This window comes from Meriones unguiculatus, chromosome 12 (genome assembly GCF_030254825.1).
Source record: "Meriones unguiculatus strain TT.TT164.6M chromosome 12, Bangor_MerUng_6.1, whole genome shotgun sequence".
Lineage (NCBI taxonomy): Eukaryota > Metazoa > Chordata > Mammalia > Rodentia > Muridae > Meriones > Meriones unguiculatus.
The window spans coordinates 66,054,428-66,075,970 of NC_083360.1; the positions used below are offsets into that span (position 1 = coordinate 66,054,428).

The following is a 21,543-nucleotide window of genomic DNA, read 5'->3' on the forward strand; positions in this document are numbered from 1 at the left end:
GTATGCAGATAAGATGTGGGGAGAGAGACATGGAACTTGCCAGCACTCTGGGTCATTTAGGTATCGTAACGGTAAAGCAGACTGCTGGAAGTGTAGCTTAGTGGAACACGTGGGTGCCTGGCATATGCATGACCTAGCCACCCTCCTCCCCCAACACACACAATGTCTGCCATGGTGTTATGTCTATTATCCTAGTACTTGGGAGGAAGAGCCAAGGCCATCCTTGGCTCCATAACAGGTCAATCAGGTCAATGTCAGCTGTAATATATGAGACCCTGTTTTAACAGACAAACCAGTGAGAAAGAGCAAGACCCCAACCCAACCATAGAAATCCTAATTCAAAGTCCAAATAAATTTGTTAGAAGAAGTGCTCTCTTGTATTAAAGCAGACGCTGAGCTCATAACCAAACTTTGGGCCGAGTGCAGGGAATCATATGAAAGAAGGGGAGTTAGTAAGACCTAGAGAAGACAGGAGCTCCACAAGGAGAGCAACAGAACCAAAGAATCTGGGCACAGGGGTCTTTTTTGAGACTGATTCTCCAGCCAAGGACCATTCATGGATGTAACCTAGAACCCCTGCTCAGATGTAGCCCATGGCAGCTCAGTATCCAAGTGGGTTTTCTAGTGAGGGAAACAGGGACTTTCTCTGACATGAACTCAGTGGCTGGCTCTTACACTCCCCTTCCCCCACCGCCTGAGGGAGGATCAGCCTTGCCAGGCCACAGAGGAGGACATTGCAGCCAGTCCTGATGAGACCTGATAAGCTAGGGTCAGATGGAAGGGGAAGAGGACCTCCCCTATCAGTGGACTTAGAGAGTGGCATGGGAGGAGATGAGGGAAGGAGGATGGGATTGGAAGGGAATGAGAGAGGGGAACACAGCAGGGATACAAAGCTAATAAAATGTAATTAATGTAAAAAAATAATAAAACACGAACACAAGCCAAAAAAAAAAAAAAAAAAAAAAAAAAAGGAGGTGCTCTCTAAACATTTCCTTGAGCATCAAACTTAAGGCTCCATGAAAAAATACAAACATGATTTTTTTTTTCCTTTATGGAAAATTTCTTTAAAGAGAGCACTTAATCGAGCCAAGTCAACACTTTCTTTTCCTGTTTTGTTTTGTTTTGAGACAGTGTTTCTCTGGGTAGCCTTGGCTGTCCTGTACTTTGTAGACCAGGCTGGCTTCAAACTCACAGAGATCTGCCTGCTTCTGCCTCCCTCTGAGTGCTGGGATGACAGGCCTGTACCACTGTACCTGGTTTCTCTTTCAGCTTTGTAAACAAATAATTTATTGATCTTTGCATGCATGTGTGTTCCTGATCATTTGTATGTACACCAAGTTTGTGCAGGTGATCACAGAGGCCAGAAGAGGGTACTGGATTCCCCAGAGCTGGAGTTTTGGGTTCTCTGCAAGAACAGTAAATGCTCTTAATCTTGGGCCCATCTGTTCAGCCCCTATTAATTTTTTTAATTTGGGAATTAGATTTTGTCTTTATTGTTGAGAGTTTCATACATGTACACAATGAAGTATGATCCTATGTATTTCCCTTCCCCATCTGGCCATATTCCCATCCCCAACTTCAAGGTCGTCATAATATATATTAATAATCCACTAAGTCCATATGGCCACAGGTGAGGAGCAATCCACTGGAACACGGGACTCTGACAAGTGGCTAGAACCTCAACAAGGATTCTCATTCCCTGAGCCACTCAGTAAGGGCAGGCAAGTATTTCTACATTAGTGCACGTATTTATCTTGGATGTGCAAGAGTGATCAAGAACATGCAAGTAAAGAAGAGCTGGTTCAGATGAAAAGTTTGACTTGCAAGTTCATTCTAGGAGACACTGGGTAGGAAATAAAAAAAAATATGGTAAAACCTTGGGATGATGAAAACATTAAGGAAAAATTTCAGATTTTCTCAAATCTTGTAATCCAGTATATGAAAAAAAAATGGCTTCTTCCACTTTCTTTCTTTTTTAAGCAGAAAAAAATGCTTTTGCATTTCGGACTGTCTTACTTAGGGTTATATTGTATGATGAAACCCCATGACCAAAAGCAAGTTGGGGAGGAAAGGGTTCATTTGGCTCATATTTCCACATCACTGTTCATCATTAGAGGAATTCAGAATAGAAACTCGAGCAGGGCAGGGGCCTGGAGGCAGGAGCTGAAGCACAGGTCACGGAAGGGTGGCTAAGTAAATTCTCTCCCATTAAGTTTAACGCATAACCATAGCTCCATCTAAATATTTTGAAAGTATTAGTTTTTACATTGGTGAGGAGGTACAAGCCGTCCACAAGTTAGGTTTTCAAATATGAATGTGTCTTTAAAATTTCTGTTGTCTATATTCTTAGTGTTAGGAGGTTTCAGGGCCCCAGACTAACTCCTAACTATAGCTCCTAACCGAGCCGTATTTATATCGCTAAGTGTTTCTTCATGAATCAATTCTGACTGCTAATGTGGTCAGGAAAACAAGTGTCTGGTACAGAAGTCAAAGCCAAAAATTTTCAAACCTCCAGTAAACTTCTGAAATAAGAAAACCAGGCACTTATCACCCAGACTTAACGTTATATTTGTTAGCAAGAATAGTGAATAAGGAGTAATTCCCAACAAAATGATCGTTACGTACACGCGTACTCACTAGATAGGCACAAGTCTTTAGAACAATTCCATGGACTTTTTAACAGCACACGAAGAAACAGGTTTCATTAAGGACCGGTCACAGCTGTCAGTCAGTAAGCGCTGTTCCCCCCCCCCATCCTCTCAGTTGCATTTCAATCAGCTGCGGTCGTTTTGTGCCAGGAGGAAAAAAGTTGCAACTTACTTTAAGCCATTTGTACCTTGAAAAAGTGATACCTTAAAAAAGTTGTCACCGAGTGGTGGCGCCCTTTAATTTCAGCAATGGAAGCTCTCCGAGGGTTTGGGGCCAGCCTGGTCTACAAACAGACTTGCAGGACAGCCGGGGCTAGACAGTGAGACCCTGTCGTCGTCCTCCCTCCAAACACCCCCCCCCCCACACACACACAAAGTGAAATACTTTACCAAAGCGCATTACAGCGAAGACTTAGAATTCTTACCTCTAGATCTAGTCTACTTTTGGGAGGCAGCGTGGTACCGATTAAATTAAAGAGTTCCACGTTTGAAGTTATCGAAATCTGAACAGAAATGAAGAAAGGCCTATCTCCGGCTTGGAGATGGGCAGCTCTCCAGGGTCACTCGGACTTTGAGGTCACTCAGTTCTACGTGGGACTTCCAGCCTCTACTAAAAGGGAACTGCAGGTTTCACTTGGCTCTCGGTTCCTTGACCTTGAACTATTCAGTGTCACTTTCCCAGTCTTTGAAAGCCCGAGCCTGGACAGGAGGCAGCAGTCACCTGCTCCGGGCCACTGCAAAACGGGCAGAGTTCACAGGAAGGCTGCAAGCAGCGCCCGGAGCGCTAGCTGTCTCTCGCTTCGGGGTTCGCGAGGCCAGCGTCGGGGCTCCTAAGAGCGCGCCCCGAGGTCGGCCAGAAAGGGTCCCCCTGCAAGGAGCTGGGGGTGGGGGACGGAAACCCGGCCCGCGCAGCTCGAGAACTCGCGGGGCGGGGCCCAAGGGCAGAGGCGTGGCCTGAGCGCAGGGCTTGGTAGGAGTCTGGGGGCGTGGGGCAGCCTCTGGGCGGAGCCTAACGACAAGGGCGGGGCTGACCTAGGGCCCCGCCCCCCGCGCCCTTTCCACCGCCCCCGCAGAAGGAAAGGGAGTGGGAAGGAGGGAGGGAAAGTGGTGTTCTGTGGAAACGGGCGGAAGGAGGAGAAGGCCAAAAAGAAAAGGGAACAGGAACATGGCGGTCTGTGGTCGGGACAGTCTCGCCACCGGCAGCGCCTAGACGCCGCTCCTCCCGCAGCGCCCGCGGCCCGCGAGCCCCTCGGCCGGCGGTTGCCCTCGCTGCAGGCGGTGCCCTAGGGGCCCCGGCCGCGCGGAGGCGCAGGCGCACAGGGGCCGCCGGAGTCCCGGCCCTGCCAGCGGAGGTGCCCAGGCCGCGGAGCCGGCGCCTTCTCGCCCCAGGAAGCTGCGTGGTCGGACGGTCGCCGACCGGGCCGGCGCAGGTGAGTCCGCGCCACCGCCCTGCCCGCGCCCCCCGCGCCCCCCGCGCCCCCGGGCCGCGCAGGTCGCGTGCGGGACCGGGTCGGCGGAGGGCAGCGGAGGGCCGGCCTAGCGCCTTAACGGGCGGGAGGTCCCCGGAGCCTGCGGGCTGCCGAGCGGAGGGGCTGCGGCCGGAGGGCCTGGCGAGGATCGCCTCGGTGCAGGGCCTCTGCCGTCGGGGCGGGGCGGGAGCCGGACTCCCGAGCCCTCGCTCGGCCGGCGGGGTGCAGAGCGGTGGCGGCTGGGGTAGAGCGCGGGATCGGCGGAAGCTGCGGAGGTGGAGGTGGAGGCGCCGGGGCGCGGGCAGGTGCCGCAGGTGAATCCAGGACATTTCCTCCTCGGCCGGACCGTAGCCGATGTTTAGGGCTGCTTTGTTGGGGGTAACTTCCAGGAGGGTTCCATTCAGCTGCGGAGTGACTAAACGCAAATAAAGCCAACTAATGAGCCCCTAGTGCGGACTCTCGTTAAGAGCCGTAACTTTAAAGCATTGGAGATGCTGTCACGTCTTCTTCCCTCTCCCCCCTTTTTGTGCCTCGTAGGCCGTTTTCCCTCCCGAAGAATGCGCTTGGAGAGAACAAATAAGGAATGACCCAGTTTTTAAAATGCCCTCCTTCCTTTCTTCCCCCACATTTTGTTGGTTTCACACGGGAAAATTTAGAGCAGTTACCGTAGTTACTTGAGCAAATGTGAGGGAAGGTGTCATTCCCTGGTATGGAAAGCTCAACTTGCTGTGCGATTGTGTCTAGAGAAGATGTCATACATACACTGTAGCCCGAGCAGTTGACCTACTGGGTCTGCTAAGTTGTGCACAAACTCGAGTTAAGGTGGTCTCACCCTCCTGTTCACCTCGGGAGTGCTTCTTCCTTTTCCATCTCCGTGCCTCCAAGGAGAAGTAAGGTAGAAAAGGTCTTTAGGTTTAGTATGCTGTTGCCAAGTTTTCAGTAAACATTTGATTTGAGGTAGTCATGTATATTAAACTACCTCAGATCTAGAACGCTTTATGTGACTTTTCTTAAAAAAAAAAAAAAAAAAAACCCAAAACTTGCAAAAGGAAACCTTTCCTTGTATCTCAATCATTATGACCATAAAGAGCCGCTCGCTATATTTTCTCTGTTCTCCATGTTAATGTTAAAAAGTTGGCAAACAGCCTTCTTGGTGTACGACTGGGAAATCAGAAATCTCAGAAACAAACTTAGATTTGTGCTCATGAACACGACCTGCATCTTACTAGATTGCTCTGAATTAGTTTTGTTTGTTTGTTTGTTTTTAGTTAGTGGCAAAAGATTTTCTGCTATTCAGTCCATTTCCCATCACATGGTGACTCATTTGACTAAGGAATTAAGGGTTCTAAACGTCTTAATAACAGTTATAGTGAAATGATCCCGTGTCATTGGATTTTGGTTGATAATACCTTGCCTGGGGTATAATTGTTTGGTTATTTGAATAATAGAAAAGATGTGTCAGAAATGTCGATGTTCTGTATTTTAATAATTTACTCCTGTGTAATTTGTAAATGAGTGCATTCTGTTGGGAATAAATACAGCATTTTGTAGTATAAACTCTGAGCTTGTAGCTGAAGAAATTGGTGGAAAAGTTGTAGATGTTTACTGTTCTTAAAAGAAAATGTTTTAAATTACAAGGAACTGCCGTGTTGTGTAGGCTGTAACAATTCATGGTGCCAGATTTTGATAGTTATTTGGGCAGCTGATCTTTCCAAGGAAACATATTAAGCATCTGTAGTAAAAGGCAGTTTGAAGGATTTTGCGTGGTAAATAATGACAAGGCACCTTTGCTTTTTGTGTATCTGCCACTTATGACTGAAGCATCTCATAGTTTCATTGGTGTTCCCTGCCAAGACAAATACGATATTGGCTTGCTGCTCACTTTGAAAGTTATGTTTTTGCCTTGTTCTTGCATCTTAAGGTTGTAAAGTGAAAAAGAAAGCAGCTGAGTCAGTGGCAGGTTGTTTCTCTCATCTTACTGCTCTGATTTGAAAACAGAATGTCTGTTATCATTTGAATTTCTAGTAGAAAATGCAGAAAATTAGGATACAAGTTTTCATAGTGTGCTAACTAAAATGTTACCTTTTTAGGACAGGGCTGCATAAACTGTAACTTTTTTCAGATTGTCAGTTTTATAGATTTGTAGCAATGGGCTGCCTTGGCCGGAATGGGAAGTTTCTTTAGCAGCTGACTTTGGGAAGCCAGGTGTGGTGTTGGACATCTATAATCACCCCAGCAGCTGGAAGGTGGAGGCAGGATGACTGGGAGTCTGAGGCCAGCCTGACTTCTCAGCATTTCATGCCAGCTTGGTTAAGTGGTGAGACCATGTTTAGAAGAAACAAAACAGCAGCAAAAAGGGAGTTGAAAACCGGGGAATGAATGCCATGTATAAGTCTAGTAGGTCTTTTAGCATCATGGTGTAAGGAACTCCAAACTTAGATACTGTATTATTTGAAACTTAGAATTTGTGGGAAGAAGGCCTTGGATTTTCTACAATCCTTCTGCTTTTGCCTTAGCGTGGGGAATAAAGGCATGCATGACACATCATCCCCAGTCTGAAAACTTTTTTTTTTTTTTTTTGTACAAAGTCCTGCTGTATAGTTTAGGTATGCCTGGAACTTGCTGTGTAGACCACTATGTCCTCAAACTTGCTGTCGCCCTCCTGCCTGGGCTTCTTTAAATGCCTAGGTAACCTTGAACTTACTGTGCAGCTGAGGATGACCTTAAACACTTTTTGCCTCCTGCTCCCAAATGCAGGGTTTTCAGGGCTTCACCGCTGTGAACTGTGAGCTGTGGTCTGCTCAGACATGCATCCTATTCCAATTGCTTTTAGAGCTCTTATTTTTTATTTTTTTCTGTTTTCTTTTCCAAGTACATTCATAATGTTCACTAAGAAGTCTGGTGATACTTCCTCCTTTCAAGTTGGATGACTCTTCTTTCCCTGTCTTAACTGCTGCTGCTTAGATCATTGCTGTGGAGGAAATGCAGTATAAAGCTCGTGCATAACTTCTTTGTGCTAACTGTGTTTTTTTTAGGTTGAACCCAGAGCCTTATGTGTACTGAACACTCCCTCTACCACCAACACATGCAGCTTACATATGTTGTTTAGAAATTTTAGTGGCCCTGCACTAAAACAAGTAACAATAAATGGAATTAACTAGCTGGGCATGATGGCACATGCCTGTAATGCCCAGTAGTTGGGAGGTGGCAACAGGAGAATCAAGACTAGCTTGAGCTTCAGCATGAGGTTGAGGCCAGCCTGGCTATTCAAGATTCTGTCTCAGAAAACACAGTAAGGGCCATGGAGATGGCTGAGCATGTAAGGTTCTTGTCAGCAGCCCTGAGGATCAGGATCTTATCTCTAGGTCTCATTTGGTGGGGGCTAAGTAACTCCTGTGAATTTTTTTCTTTTCTTATTTTTTTTTATTTTTAATTTTTTAAAAATTAATTTAAATTTTATTTTATGTGCATTAGTCCGAAGGCGTCAGATCCCTTGGAACTGGGGTTACAGACAGTTGTGAGCTGCTATGTGGGTACTGGGAATTGAACCCCGGTCCTTTGAAAGAACAGACAGTGCTGTTAACCGTTGAGCCATCGCTCCAGCCCCTTAAAAATAAAATATATGTATATATTTATTCATTTTATATCTCTGTTGTAGCCCCCTCCCTCCTCTCCTCTCAGTCCCACCCTCCTTCCTCCTCTCCTCCTGGTTCCACCCTCTCTCCCTTTTTTCCCTGGCCACCCTCATCTACTCTTCAGAGAAGGGGATCCCCCCCCCATCCACCCCAGTATATCAAGTCTCATCAGGACTGCTGTCTTCATACATGTGCTATACCACGTGCATCTACCTATATACACAAATAAATAAATAATAATAATAAATAGACAAATGAAAAAAGAACTACCCCCCAAAAACCCAAATCAAACAGACAAACAAACAAACAAAAAACCCAAACAAACCAAAACTAAACCAAACCCTAGTAACAACCAAAATCAGGGTTTGGTGTATATTGGTAAATCCTAGAACTTGGGAGACTGAAGCAGGAGGATTATGAGTTTAAAGCCAGTCTGGGCTCTGAGACCCTGTCTCAAGCAGTAAGGAAAAGAAAAACAACAACAGGATGGAGTGGTAGGTAAAAGAGGGAGGAAAAACTGGCAAAGCCTAGACAGTTTTAGGGCACTGAAACTACATGTGAAACTATAATAGATGTATGCACTATTCATTTGTTCAAAGTCATAGAATTATACCACCTAGAGGGACCCTAATACAAACTAGAGACTCCATCAGTTGTTAGCACACAACATTCTGAAGCAACTGTTTACAGTGGAGGTGGCTGGTGCGATCAAGTGGGAACTATAGTATGCGTAGCTGGGCTCACTATCACAGCTCGGCCTTGAACTCAAGACTCCTCCTGCCACTGACTTCTGAGTGGTAGGATTACAGGTGTGTGCACCGTGTTGCCTCTTGATTTTTGATGTTGCTCTAGATTTCTGTCTTGTTAAAATTGCACATTTAGTGGTGCTTGTACATTTGGAAGGTTAGATTAGATCTCCTTGAGCTATGGTTGTGCTGGGTCCTTTAGAAAAATGGCAAGTGGTAACTGTTGAGCTATCTTTCCAGCCTCTTTCTGCCACTTCCCCTTCCTGTTTCCTCATGGTTAAGTTTGCTTTTCTTTTTGTTTTAAAAGATCGATTATTTTTGCTCATGTATATGTGAGTATCTGTGTAGGTGTGTGTATGTGAGTGTCGGTGCCTGCAGGGCCAGAGGCGTGCCCTCCCATCAGTCCTCAAATTCATGTACTAGCCATCCTGCTTTGTTCTGCCTCCCAAGTAACAGACCTATATGTCCAGTGTGTTCAGTATATTCATTGCTCTACTTCTTAACATTTTGAACAAAGCTTGCCAGTGATTGCTTTACCCCCTGAGCCATTTCCCAGTGTCCCTGTGCTGTGCTTTAAAGTAGCTTTGGGGCTAGAGAAGTGGCTCAGCAGATAAGAACACTTGTTGTTCTTGCAAAGCGTTCCTGGGCTTGGTTCCCAGCACCCACTTGGTGCTTCACAACCATCTGTAACTCTAGTTCTGGGAGATTGCCATCTCTTTTGACTCTTCTGACCTCGACAGGCAACAGGAGTGCATGCGTGTAAGTAAGACACTCAGACACATAAAATAAATCTTTTTTAAAGTAGTTATGAACAAAAATCTCCACTTGGCTCCCTGTAAAACCTTTTGTTCTTATTATTTGTTTATTGAATGAGAACTTGCTGTATATTCCAAGCTGGCCTGTAGTTTACAGTATGGCATGCATGGGCCTCGAATTCATGGCTTTTCTCTTTCTTTAGCCTCTTGGATAGCATGATTTGAGGTATGTATGTACCACTAAACAAGCCCCACTTTCCTCCTGAAACTTAGAAACTTGAGTGAATAAACCTGAAAAGTTTTGTTTTGAGGTTACAAGACCAAAACACATATGCCTTTTGCAATTAACTGGATGCTGTTTGGGAATTGGCTAATGGAACAAAGCAGACATTGGGTTTGTTCTGTTTTTTTTCTGCCTAAGAATATAAGTGATTTTTTTTTTCCGCCAAGGGTATTGTACATTGAATTTGGAGCGTGCTTTTACATCGTGATCATGTGCTTTAGCATGTAGCTAGATTCCCAGGCCCTACAGAGGAGATTGTAATATACAGAAAGGTGAATTATTCAGAAGCTGGTGAGATGGCTCAGTGGATAAAGTTACTTGCTGTCACACCTGCCAACCCGCGGCTGATCCCTGGCTCCCACGTTGGTGGAGTGAAGATGGCTCCCGCAGAGCTGCTATCTGCCTGCCACGCGGATGCTGTGGCCTGCCTGTGCGTCCCTCCCACATGAAATAGAGAAACTATTTGCTAATTTAGTCTTTCCATGATCAGTGGAATGACATTGTTGCTCATTTCATTCTGTAGGCTATAATGCAGTGGTAACCATAAGACATGTTTGAGGTGTGGGACTCTTCACTTTTCAGGTAAAAGAGTTAACTATGGCCTTAGGCTTTCTTCTTGCTCATAAACTATTTTTCCTCATTACATGACAGTTCTTTTTTTTTTTTTTTTTGTTCTTTCTCCCCTGAAAGACTATTCTCACCTGTAGTCCCAGCATTTTCTTAAGAAAAAAAAATTTTTTTTTAAATTTTATGTGTATGGGTCTTTTGCGTTGTTGTACATTCTCTGCACTGGAATTACAGATACTCGTGAGCTGCCATGTGGGTCTGGGATTCAAACCCAGGTTCTCTGGAAAGAGCAGTTGGTGCTCTCTAAACTCTTAAACAGAGTCCTCTCTCCAGCCCCTTTATTTTTCTTTTTGAGACAGGTCTCACTCTATAACTTAGGCTGATCTTTAATTTGTGAATATCCTCTTGCATTAGCCTTATACCTGGCTAGAAGTGTAATTTTCAATTATTTGCAGAATTACGCCCCACCCCCCTCCAGAGTTTCACTGTATAGCTCTTGGTCAATATGTAGACTGACCTGGCCTCAAACTTACAGAGATCCATTAGCCTTTCCTCTAGAGTGCTGAGATTTAAAGATATGCACAACTAAGCCTGGCTCTTTGTTTGTTTATTATTTTTTGTTTTCAGTACAGGGTTTCTCTGTGTAGCTCTGCCTATCCTGGAAGTGGCTCTGTAGACCAGCCTGGCCTCAAACTCATAGAGATCGCCTGCCTTTGCCTCCCAAGTGCTGGGATTAAAGGCTGTTGGTTTTTTGATGTCATTATTTTAAAACTTTTTTATGTGCTTTTGTGTGTGTGTATGGTGTGTATGTGTTTACATACGTGAAGCACATGTATGTGTAGGCGTGCATGCATGTGTGGGAGTGTGCATATATATGGAGGGCTGTGGCTGATGTCAGGGAATCTTCCTCAGCCTTTCTTCTACCATTTTTCTAGGCAGGATCCAACTGTAAGCTCACATTGTTCGTATAGTAGTCAGCTTACTCTGGGGATCCCATCTCTGCCTTCAGAGGCTGGGATTAGAGGGAAGCTGCCAAGCCTACTCACAATTTAATCTTTACGTGGGTTCTGGGCATTGAACGCTTGCTTGTGGAGCAAAAACTTGAATCACTGAGCCACCCTTGACTTTTTCTTTCTTTCTTTCTTTCTCTTTTTTTTTTTTTTTTTTTTTAACATTTTAATGTGTATGTGTGTTTGTTTGAGTGTTTGCATGTTTGCCATGGTGCTTGTGTGAGATGAGAGGATGACTTGCAGGAATTGGTTCTCCTACCACGTGAGGCCTGGAGACCCAGGTTGTTATGTTTAGAGGTAAGTGCCTTTATCTACTGAGCCATCTCACCGACCCATCTGTTTTGACTTTTGAGACATGATCTTTCTTTTCTAGCCTGGAGCTCCATATTTAGGCCAGGCTAGCCTTAAACTCAAGATCCTCCTGTCTCAGCATTTTGAGCTGGAGTCCCAGGTGTATCTTCTCTCACCAGACTAACGTTTTATAGCTGTCCAGTTTTCTATTGGAGTTTTGCTCAGTGTTCTTTGAATGAACAAAAGAAATAAAAAAGGAAAGGACATAACTGCTCCTAGGGTATGGTGGAGGGAAAGAGCATAACCAGAGGCAGGGATGCCTGGAAGAGTCTGGAGCGGACATGACCCTAATTTGAGGAGAGCAGGGAGGGGAAGGAGAGGAGGAAGAAGGGGACCCAGTTGCTGCAGTAGGAGGCCCAAAAGAGAAGGGGTAGCCCAGATGGACTGTATAGTGAAGGGCAGCTGGGGCGGGGTCTGCCAGCCAGGAAGACCCTGTAATAGGTGGGCATCCTGTGAGAACCTGGTGGTCAGGTCCACTTTGATATGTTAAATAGGCACCTCAGCCATTCGTCCTGGGTTTGAAACCTAACCCTCTTAGTCTAGTTAACTCTTGCTTCACTCTGAATATATGATTATAAAATGGCTATTTCCTATCATTCCTTTTCCCTGCCATATTGACATTTTATTGTAGGAAGTTTTCTGCCCTTCATTTTGTAGGACCAGAATAGGCTCAAGGCTCAAAAACTTAACGTATTATAATCCATCGCTGCCATTCTTTGTCAGTTTGTATGCTAAGCGTGCAGTTTGCTCCTGAGTGATATCCCCAGTTCTGCCACATGTTTTGATTATCCACAGTTTGACCTATGGGGCCTCTTTAACCTAGACCCTGTGAATGCCGACAGGACTCCATTAATCTCTAAAGAGCCTTTTGTCCTTTGCATGTGGTACTCTGGGTGTACCATGTTTTTTCCTTGACTCATTTCAACTTATCATTTCTCTAAGGGGCCCTGCCCTGGTGTGTTATTGGAAGGGGTGGATTCTGTTTATTGGTTTGGGTGACACTGCTTCTGGGTTTGTGGTTATTGTTTGTTTGTTTTTGTTTTTTTGAGACAGGGTTTGTCTGTAGCTTTGGCTGTCCAGGAACTCACTCTGTAGACCAGGCTGGCCTTGAACTCAGAGATCCACTGCTTCTACCTCCCAAGGGCTGGGATTAATGGAGTGCTTCACTGTCTGACTTTGGGTGTGTTTTTAAGCAGTCAGAACTAGGAGGGACACACATACACACAATTTTAAAATTTCTTATGTGTATCTGCATTTGACTATGCACATAAAAGTGCTGGTACCCATAGAAGCTGTGGGAGGATGTTGGATCTGGAGCTGGATTACAGGAGGTTGTGAACCTCTATGTGGGTTCTGGGAATTGGACTTAGTTCTCTGGAAGAGCAGCAAGAAGTCTTAACCTGTTGAGCCTTCTCTATAGAGAGTAGAGTGGTTCAGAACCTTTCTAATGCTGCAACCTTTTAATATTGTTTTTCATGTTGTGGTGACCCCCAACCATAAAATTATTTTCATTGCTATTTCATAATTGTAATCTTGCTACCATTATGAATCATAATATGTTTTGACTATGAATCAATCTTGGTTTTCCTGTGGTCTTAGGTGACTCCTGTGAAAGGGTTATTCAACACCCCCACCCCTCCAAAAGGGGTTGTGACCAGTATTGAGAACTACTTTTATTTTTCCCCCCCGGAGACTATCCTAGACTCGCTTTGTAGACCAGCCTGGCCTCGAACTCACAGAGACCCACATGCCTCTGCCTTCCGAATGCTGGCATTACAGATGTGCACCACCGTGCCTGGGGAGAACTACTTTTCTTGCACTTATTTATTTTGAGACAGGATCTCATTCTTCCCAGGTTGACCTCTTCATCGCCAACTCTCCTCTCATTTTCTTTCTGGAGCTGGGATCATAGGCATGGGTCCCAGGCCTGGCTCTTAGGGGCCGTCTTCACCCTTTTGAACAGGAACCTCCTGCCGTTCGCAGCCCTTCTGCACGTCTCTTAAATCCTGGCCGGCTGCTTGGGTGTACTGTTCACCCACTGCTATTTTTATAGATTTGCTCTTCTGAGCATTTTCCTGACATGGAGCCATCCTGCACAGGGAAGCCTCTTCCACTGGTGGATTATCTTCAAGAGCAATCTCTGTGGATGCGCGCCTTGGTACTTCATTCCTTTTTATTGGTGGATAACATCCATCGTACCACATTTTGTCTGTTCAGTGATTGATGGACACATGGGCTGTTTTTATTGCTGTTGTCAATACCATCCATGTGCATATATAATAAATTAATAAAATTTGTATGTATTTAAATTATTGGGGCAGGGAAATTGGCTCAGTTGTTAAATGGTTTGCTGTGCAATCAAGAGTCCCAGCACCCACATTAGAAAGATAGGTGGTCCCTTATCCCAGCACTGAGGAGGCAAAGGAGAGTCCCTGGGCTGAATTGGTGAACTCTAGGTTCAAAATAAGGCAGAAAAGCAATTGAGAAGGACACCCAACATCCACCTCTGGTCTCCACTACTCATGGGCACTCTCTTATCCCGCAATGAAAAATAAAAATCAAATTATTTTTTCTAGTGATGCTGTAGATTGAACTCAGGACTTCTCCCAAGCTAGTAAAGTTATCTGGCACTGAGATACATCCCCACCTTTAAGATTATAATTTCTGAATAATTTTAGATTTATAGGAAAGTTTAAAAGGTGGTATAAATTTATTTCTCTCCTAATAATGTTTTATGTTACTTGTTAGGCATGGTCAATCACAACTCAGCTTCCATTACTCATGAGGCTGAGGCAGGAGAATTGCCATGGTTTCTGTCCAGACTGGGCTACTGAGTGGCAAAGTGAGACCCTGTCTCAAAAAATACATAACTCTAAAATGAAACATTTTATGTTACTATGACATAATTGTTCCACTAATGAGATTCATACTGATACAGTGACATTAACCAAAGTTCAGACTTCGGTTTTACATGAATACATGGTTATTTATTTGGTTTTCCTTAATATTTTTGATGATTTTATTGAAATATATTACTTATACGTAATGTTTAATTATAACATCCTAATATATGTATGTAGTGTATTTAAATCCTCTTCACCTCCATTACTCTCCCACTACCTTACTCTTCTTCTGATTACCTTTCTCCTAACTAGCCCTGCATCTGCTCTTTTAGTGACCTAATGAGTTTAATTAGGGTTGTTTACAGGAGCCATAGGTAACTGGTTATTTATAGGAATAACATTGAAGAAAATGTCTTTCTCTAACAACTGTTAACTGTCTATAGCTCCCCACGGAGGGAGTAGTAGGATGTTGACTGATTCAGTCGTGTTCAGGAAGTCACTCCTGCTGAGGCTTCAGGTCAGGTTATACCTGGGTGACAACCTTTCACAACATTCTATCGCAAACTCTTCTCTTGTGTTCCCTGAGCCTTGGAGTGGGTGATATAGATGGCCTTGGTTATTAAATGCCTGAACATTCAGCAGTTGCTTAGTTTCTGTTTGCTTGGATTTCCTGAGGTGGAACCTTGCTGCTTAATGCAGGCTGACCTGGACTTGGAAATCCTCCTGCCTCAGCTTCCTGGGTGCTGGGATTACAGGCAAGGCTAGTACCACCTCATCTGGTTTAAATAGCTTTTTATGTTCAGAGGCATTTAAGGGCATGGAATTACCTTAGCATACATGTGCTAAAGTTAGGTATTCACACTGATACTTCTAATTTCATTCTAGTATACTTAATCTTGTCTTCACATTCTCCAAATTTGTATCCTTTTTCTTACAGCAGGAATTCTGACTTCCAGTAATTATTCACCCATAGAGTAGGTGCAGAGTAATTTCAAAATTGCTACACCATGAGAACCCTTCTAAAAACAAAACAAAACAAAGTAAGGGTCAACATTACTTTCATGGTTCTTCATGTCAAAGTACTTTAGTCAATGCTACTGGGATTCATTCATTTAAAAAAAAAATCACACACATATATAACGGTGCAAATGAAAAAAATTACCAAAATTAACTAGACCCAAAGTTGTCCTTTTTAAATTTCCCAAACATGTTGGTAGACTATCAGGTCTATACATAGTTCCATTGGTTTATCAATCTTAGTGGTAAAGTTAATGGCCTTCTCTTCTACTCCTTTCCTTTTGCATTGATGAGGTCTTCTGCAGCTCAGGTTGGTTTCAGAATCTTGCCATGAGATTGCTCATGAACTTCTGATCTTTCTGCTGCTACCTCCTAAATTCTGGGATTACAGGTATGGCCATCTAGCCCAGGTTGGCTTTTTGCCACCCCTATGCCTGCCTCCTTTTCTTTGAGATGAGGTCTCACTAAGTGGTCCTGGCTGGCTTTGAACTCACTGTGTATAGATCAGGTCAGCCTCAAGCTCTTGGTGATTCTTTTGCCTTTGCCACCACACCTGGCCGGCTGACACCCCTCTCCATCTTTCACTCTCTTTCTAGCTCTCTTGAGACAGGACCTCATTCTGTAGCCTTGGCTGACCTGAATGAAACTCATTACCTAGCCCAGGCCTAGAACTTGCTTTAATCCTTCTCTTTTAACCTGTATGCTGGGCTAAGTACTTTTAGGCATTTGTGTTTTCAGCCTCTCTTTACATCACTCCTCTGTAAAACTTTGAGTCACAGACACAACAATGGAGAATATCATTGTTCTGTCAATAGAGTTTTATTAGAAATCACTTCAGTTTTCTAGTTCTTGGACTTAGGAGAAAACCATTAAGCCCCTGTTTTACACTGCCAATAACTGATAAAATGATATTTTCCTTGTTATTCATTTTGCATGGTGTGGGAACATGCAGATAAATTTTGAAATTTTTATAACAATGAGAGGAATTGTGTGGATGAGATTTAGTTCTGCAAGTTGAATAGTGTTTTGTTTGTATTAATGAATTTCTTGGGTGTCAAGTGTGGTGGCACATACCTTTAATCCCAGAACTCAGGAGGCAGAGGCAGGCAGATCTCTTGAGTTTGAGGCCAGTCCAGTCTACAGAGGAAGTTCTAGGATAGCCAGGGCTACAAAAAACAAAACAGAACAACAACAACAACAACAACAACAACAACAACAAAACAAAACAAAACCAAAACAAAAACCCACCACCAGTAACAACAACAAAAATTTATCAGAATGTATGCTAGTTAGTAAGTGTATGAAATTAAATTCTGAAAGATTGTTTTTGTTATTTTATTTATTCATTTTTTTGCTACACAGAATTTGTCTTAGTCAGGGTTTCTTTGCTATGAAGAGACACTATGACCAAGAAAACTCTTAGAAAAACATTTAATTTGGTTCAGGCTTATAGTTTTGGAGGTTTAATCCATTATTATCATGATGGGAAGCATGGCAGCAGGCAGGCAGACATGGTGCTAGTGGAGAGTTCTGCGTATTGATTCAAAGGCAGCCAGGAGAGGATTGTCTTCTGAAGGCGGGCAAGAGGAGGCTGTGATTCCACACTGGGTGGAGTTTGAGCATAGAAGACCAAAAAGCCCACCCCCACTGTGACACACTTCCTCCAACAAAATCACACCTCCTAATAGTGCCACTCTTCATGGGCCAAGCATCTAAACACAATCTATGAGGGCTAAGCCTATTCAAACCACCACAGAGTTCAGGGTTTAGAGCAAAGGGAGTCCTTGAACACTATTTGTGGGAATGTAAATTGGTGCAAACATGGGAAATGAATTAGGGAGATAACTCAAAAATTATATTAAAAGTGGAATCACTGTATGGTCTGGCAATCAAGTTTCTAGTTATCTAGCCAGAGTAAAATTGCTATCTTGAGGTGATACCTGCACCCCCAAGCACATTTCAGTATTATGATAGCAGCAGGGTATGGAGACAATTAGTGTCTTTACATGAATGAATAAAAAATGTGAGGTACACATACACAGAGAAATAGTGTTCAGCGTAAAGTAGATGCAGTATGAAGTGGTCATGGTAAAGAGAGTTAAATGTCCAGTATTTGGGCATTTCAGAGGGTGAGGCAAAAGGAAAAAGGATTGCTGTGACTGAGTTCCAATCCTCCAAAAAAACCCCAAAACATGAAAAATAAGTACAGGGTTAGAGAGATGGCTCAGCAGTTAAGATCACTGGCTGTTCCTCAGAGGACCGTGGTTTGGTTCCCAGCACCCACATCAGCCATCTCAAGACAGACTGTAAGCTGGGCGCAGTGGCACATCCCTGTAATCCCAACACTCAGGGAGGCAGAAGGAGGTGGGTCACTTTCAGGCCAGCCTGGTTTACAAAGTGAGTCCAAGACAGCCAAGGCTACACAAAGAAACCCTGTCTCAACAAAAGAGCCTGTAACTATAGATTCAGGGGAATCCAAGTATCTCTAGCTTTTCAGGGCCTTTTTACTCATGTGTACATACTCTACACAGATACATATATTTTAAAATGATTGTTTATGTATTTTGGTTTTTGAGACAGGGTTTCTTTGTGTAGCCTTGGCTGTCCTGGACTCACTTTGTAGAACAGGCTGTTCTTGAACTCACATTAGTCTGCCTGCCTTTTCCTCCCTGAGTACTGGGATTACAGGAGTGTGCCACCACACCCAGCTTAATTTTTCATTTTTATGTGTATGGATGATATGCCTGCGTGTATAGTTTTGTTCCACATGTGTGCCTTTGGAGACTAGAAGAGCATGTCAGATCCCTTGGGACTGGAATGACAGACAGTTGTGAACTGCCCTATGTATGCTGGGAGTTGAACTCAGGTCCTCTGTAAGAGCAGTTAGCAATCTTAATTATAATCTTCAGCTCCCCCCCCCAATTTACAGATAAAAATAAATCTTTGAAAAATGAGAGAGGCAGAGGCAAGTAGATCTCCAAGAGTTCAAAGTCAATTTGGTCTGCTAGCAAGTTCTATGCCAGCTAGGGCTACATAATGAGACTTAAAAAATGGCCACAAGACCTTTTTAACACTCTTCCACTCCTGCTGATCCCCTTTGCTGCTGCTGCTTCATAGTTGGCAGTGAACCTGGGACAGTGGGGCCTAGAACGAGGCCGACTAAAGGCTTGTGCAGTAGCCAACTTTATCCAAAGCGTTGTCGTTAGAGCACATCAGACCCACCAGCTCCCAATAGTGACACAAAGAACTATTATTATTTATTAGCGCTCAGACCTTAGCTTAAGCTATTGCCCAACTAGCCTGTATAGCTTAATTAACCCCATGTATTCTAGTTCACACTTGCCACGTGGCCTCTGACCTCTTACTCTGTCAGTCCCAGCACTGTTCTTTCCTCTGGCTAGCTGGCGTATCTCCTCACCTGATTCTTTTCCAGAGTTCCTATTTCTGCTTACATGTGCTGCCTATCTTCCTGCCTACCTATAGGCCACTTATTAAACTAATCAGAAGGTGAGAGGTGTGTTTACAAAACACTGATACAGGTAATGCTTGATAAAAATAATCCGGGCTGTACTCAACTCTGCAGGGACACAAATCAGCCTTTGAATAACACAAAGACAGCCCTGAAGTGTGGTGGTGCACGCCTTCAATCCCAGCACTCTTAGAGGCAGAGGCTGGTGGATCTCGGTGGCCAGCCTGGTCTACAAAATGAGTCCAAAACAGCCAGGGCTCTTGTTACACAGAGACACCCTGTCTCAAAAAATCACAAACAAACAAACAAAAGGCAACTTTTACACAGTGCACATAAAGATTATCTCAGCAGGGCATCAGGCAGTTTTTACTTCGAGGTTTAAGAGAATTCACCAGAGTAAGGTGTTTGATCACAAAGGACAAGCCACACATGTCAGAAACATGTTTTTCCATAGAGGCATATGAATGACTACAACAGCTGAAGTAAACTCACGCCTATGCATTACACCTGAGAGGAACACAAGAAGACATTCCAGGAACAATTCTGTGAAGAAACTAAGGTCACAAGCACTTAGAATTCTCACATGACTCCATTTTGGACTGTGTTCCTGCTTCCAAATTAGTACCCCTTTTATTTTGTCTTTTTAAAAGACCTATTTATTTAATGTGTATGAGTGCATGTATGTATATGTACAGATGTCTGTAGAGGTCAGAAGAGGGTCTCAGGGTCTACTCTGGAGCTAGACTAGTTACACACAGTTGTGAACCACCATGTAGGTGCCAAGACCCACATGGTTATAAATGAAGTAATACGTTTTTTAAACAAAGTGTTGGCTGGGTAGTGGTGGCACATGACCTTAATCCTAGCACTCAGCAGCAGAGACAAGTGGATCTGAGTTGGAGGCCAGACTGGTTTACAGAGTAAGTTCCAGAACAGCCAGGGTTACACAGAGAAACCCTGTCTTGATTTAAGACAAACAAACAAAAAACCAAAGTGTGGGTCAGAGAGAGGGTTCAAAAACCAATTTAGAAAACATTTGGAATAGTCTGAAAATGAAAATAAGACATAATAGAATTTAAAATGTACCTAAAACAGTAGAAAAATGGATTATTTATCATTAAATTACTTTGTTACAAAGTTCTGTGTCCTGGTGCTCAGCAGTGTTTTAAATATGATTAAAACATACACATTTATGAAAATTTGTGTATACTTAGTATGTGCTAGTAAAAATTTAAAAAGAAAAGACAGTAATAAAATAGATAAAATAGACAACTCATACTTAAAATGTACAAATCTTGGAGGGGATAGAGGCTCAGGAACCCTCACCCTTAACTGAGGAGTTGTTAACAGTTGACAGAGCCACAGAGTCTGAGACTTGTTTTCTTTCAGGGTAGAGGCCCCTGGTAGGTTAACACTGCAGTGAATGGCCTCATATCCCTAGTATGTGGGCACCACTCATTGTACTCGGTGTTATATTTCTTTAAAACAAAACAAAACACCAAATTGGGAGTAGAAAGGAGAGTCTGGGTAGATCTGAGAGGAGTCAGAGCAACAGCTGGAGGTAAATATGATCAAAATACCTTGTCTTACTTAGGATTTTATTGCTGTGAAGAGACACCATGACCAAGGCAACCCTTATAGAGAAAAACATTGAATTGGGTCTGGCTTACAGATTTAGTAAAAGGTTTATCTATTATCATCATGGGGGAAACATGGCAGTGTTCAGGCAGACCTGGTGCGGGAGGAGCTGAGAGCTTTCCGTCTTGATCTGCAGGCAGCAAAAGGGGACTGTGTGCCACTTTGGGCGTAGCTTGAGCATAGGAGACCTAAAAGCCCACTCCCACAGTGTCACACTTCCTCCAGCAAGGCCACACCTCCTAATAGTGCCATTCCCTGTGGGCCACATTCAAACACGTGTGTGGGAACCATTCCTAGTTAAACCACCACAATGATACTCTGAAATAATTATTATATTAAAAGACACTAGTTACTGGCAGTGGTGACACATGCCTTTAATCCCAGCACTCAGGAGGCAGAGGCAGGTGGATCTCTGTGAGTTCGAGGCCAGCATAGTCTACAGAGTAATTTCCAGGATAGCAAAAATTGCACAGTGAGACCCTGTCTCAAAAAAAAGTGCTGGAATTAAAGGCTTGGACCACCACGCCTGGCTTTTTTTTTTTTCCTGAATTTGAGATTTTTAAAATTATATTAGTGGGTGCTTTGCCTACATGTATGCCTTTCTTCAGATCCCCCATGTCTGGAACTGCAGATGGTTTTGAGCCACCCTGTAGGTGCTGGGAATGAACCCATGTTCTCTGGAAGAGCAACAGCTGCTCTTAACCACTGAGCCTTATCTTCAACCAGTTTCTAAAATTTATATGGGACCAGGCATGGTGATACACACTTTTAATTTCAGTATTGGGGAGGCAGATGCAGGTGGATCTCTGTGACTTTGAGGCTAGCCTGGTCTACATAATGAGTTCTATGCCAGCCAGGGCTACATAGTAGACCTTTGTCTTAATAATGATGATAATAATATAAATGGAATCATACACATTTTTTTGGTCTGGTTGCTTTTACTCATAATAATTTCACATTATTTTGTTACCTGGATCAACAGCTCATAAATCTTTTACTGAATACAAGTATGTGTGTGCTTGTGCGTGCGTGCATGCATGCATGTGTGCGTGTGCGTGTGCGTGTCAGAGGACAGCTTGCAGGGGAGCTGGCTCCCTCCCCCTTGGAGGTTT

The 21,543-nt window shown here is 43.7% G+C and overlaps 2 protein-coding genes across 3 annotated transcripts in view; one reads left to right on the forward strand and one right to left on the reverse strand.

The window, feature by feature from the left end:
* Positions 1-3,091, reverse strand: part of Plin2 (perilipin 2) — a 73,519-nt gene extending 70,428 nt beyond the window's left edge. Inside the window, exon 1 of the mRNA XM_060365814.1 lies at positions 3,074-3,091. The gene's annotated coding sequence lies outside the window, so the exon portion shown is untranslated. The remainder of the gene's footprint in view (positions 1-3,073) is intronic.
* A 631-nt stretch (positions 3,092-3,722) lies between these two features.
* Dennd4c (DENN domain containing 4C) overlaps positions 3,723-21,543 on the forward strand; it is a 103,344-nt gene continuing 85,523 nt past the window's right edge. For both annotated transcript variants that reach the window (XM_021649767.2, XM_021649768.2), the window contains exon 1: positions 3,723-4,078. The gene's annotated coding sequence lies outside the window, so the exon portion shown is untranslated. The remainder of the gene's footprint in view (positions 4,079-21,543) is intronic.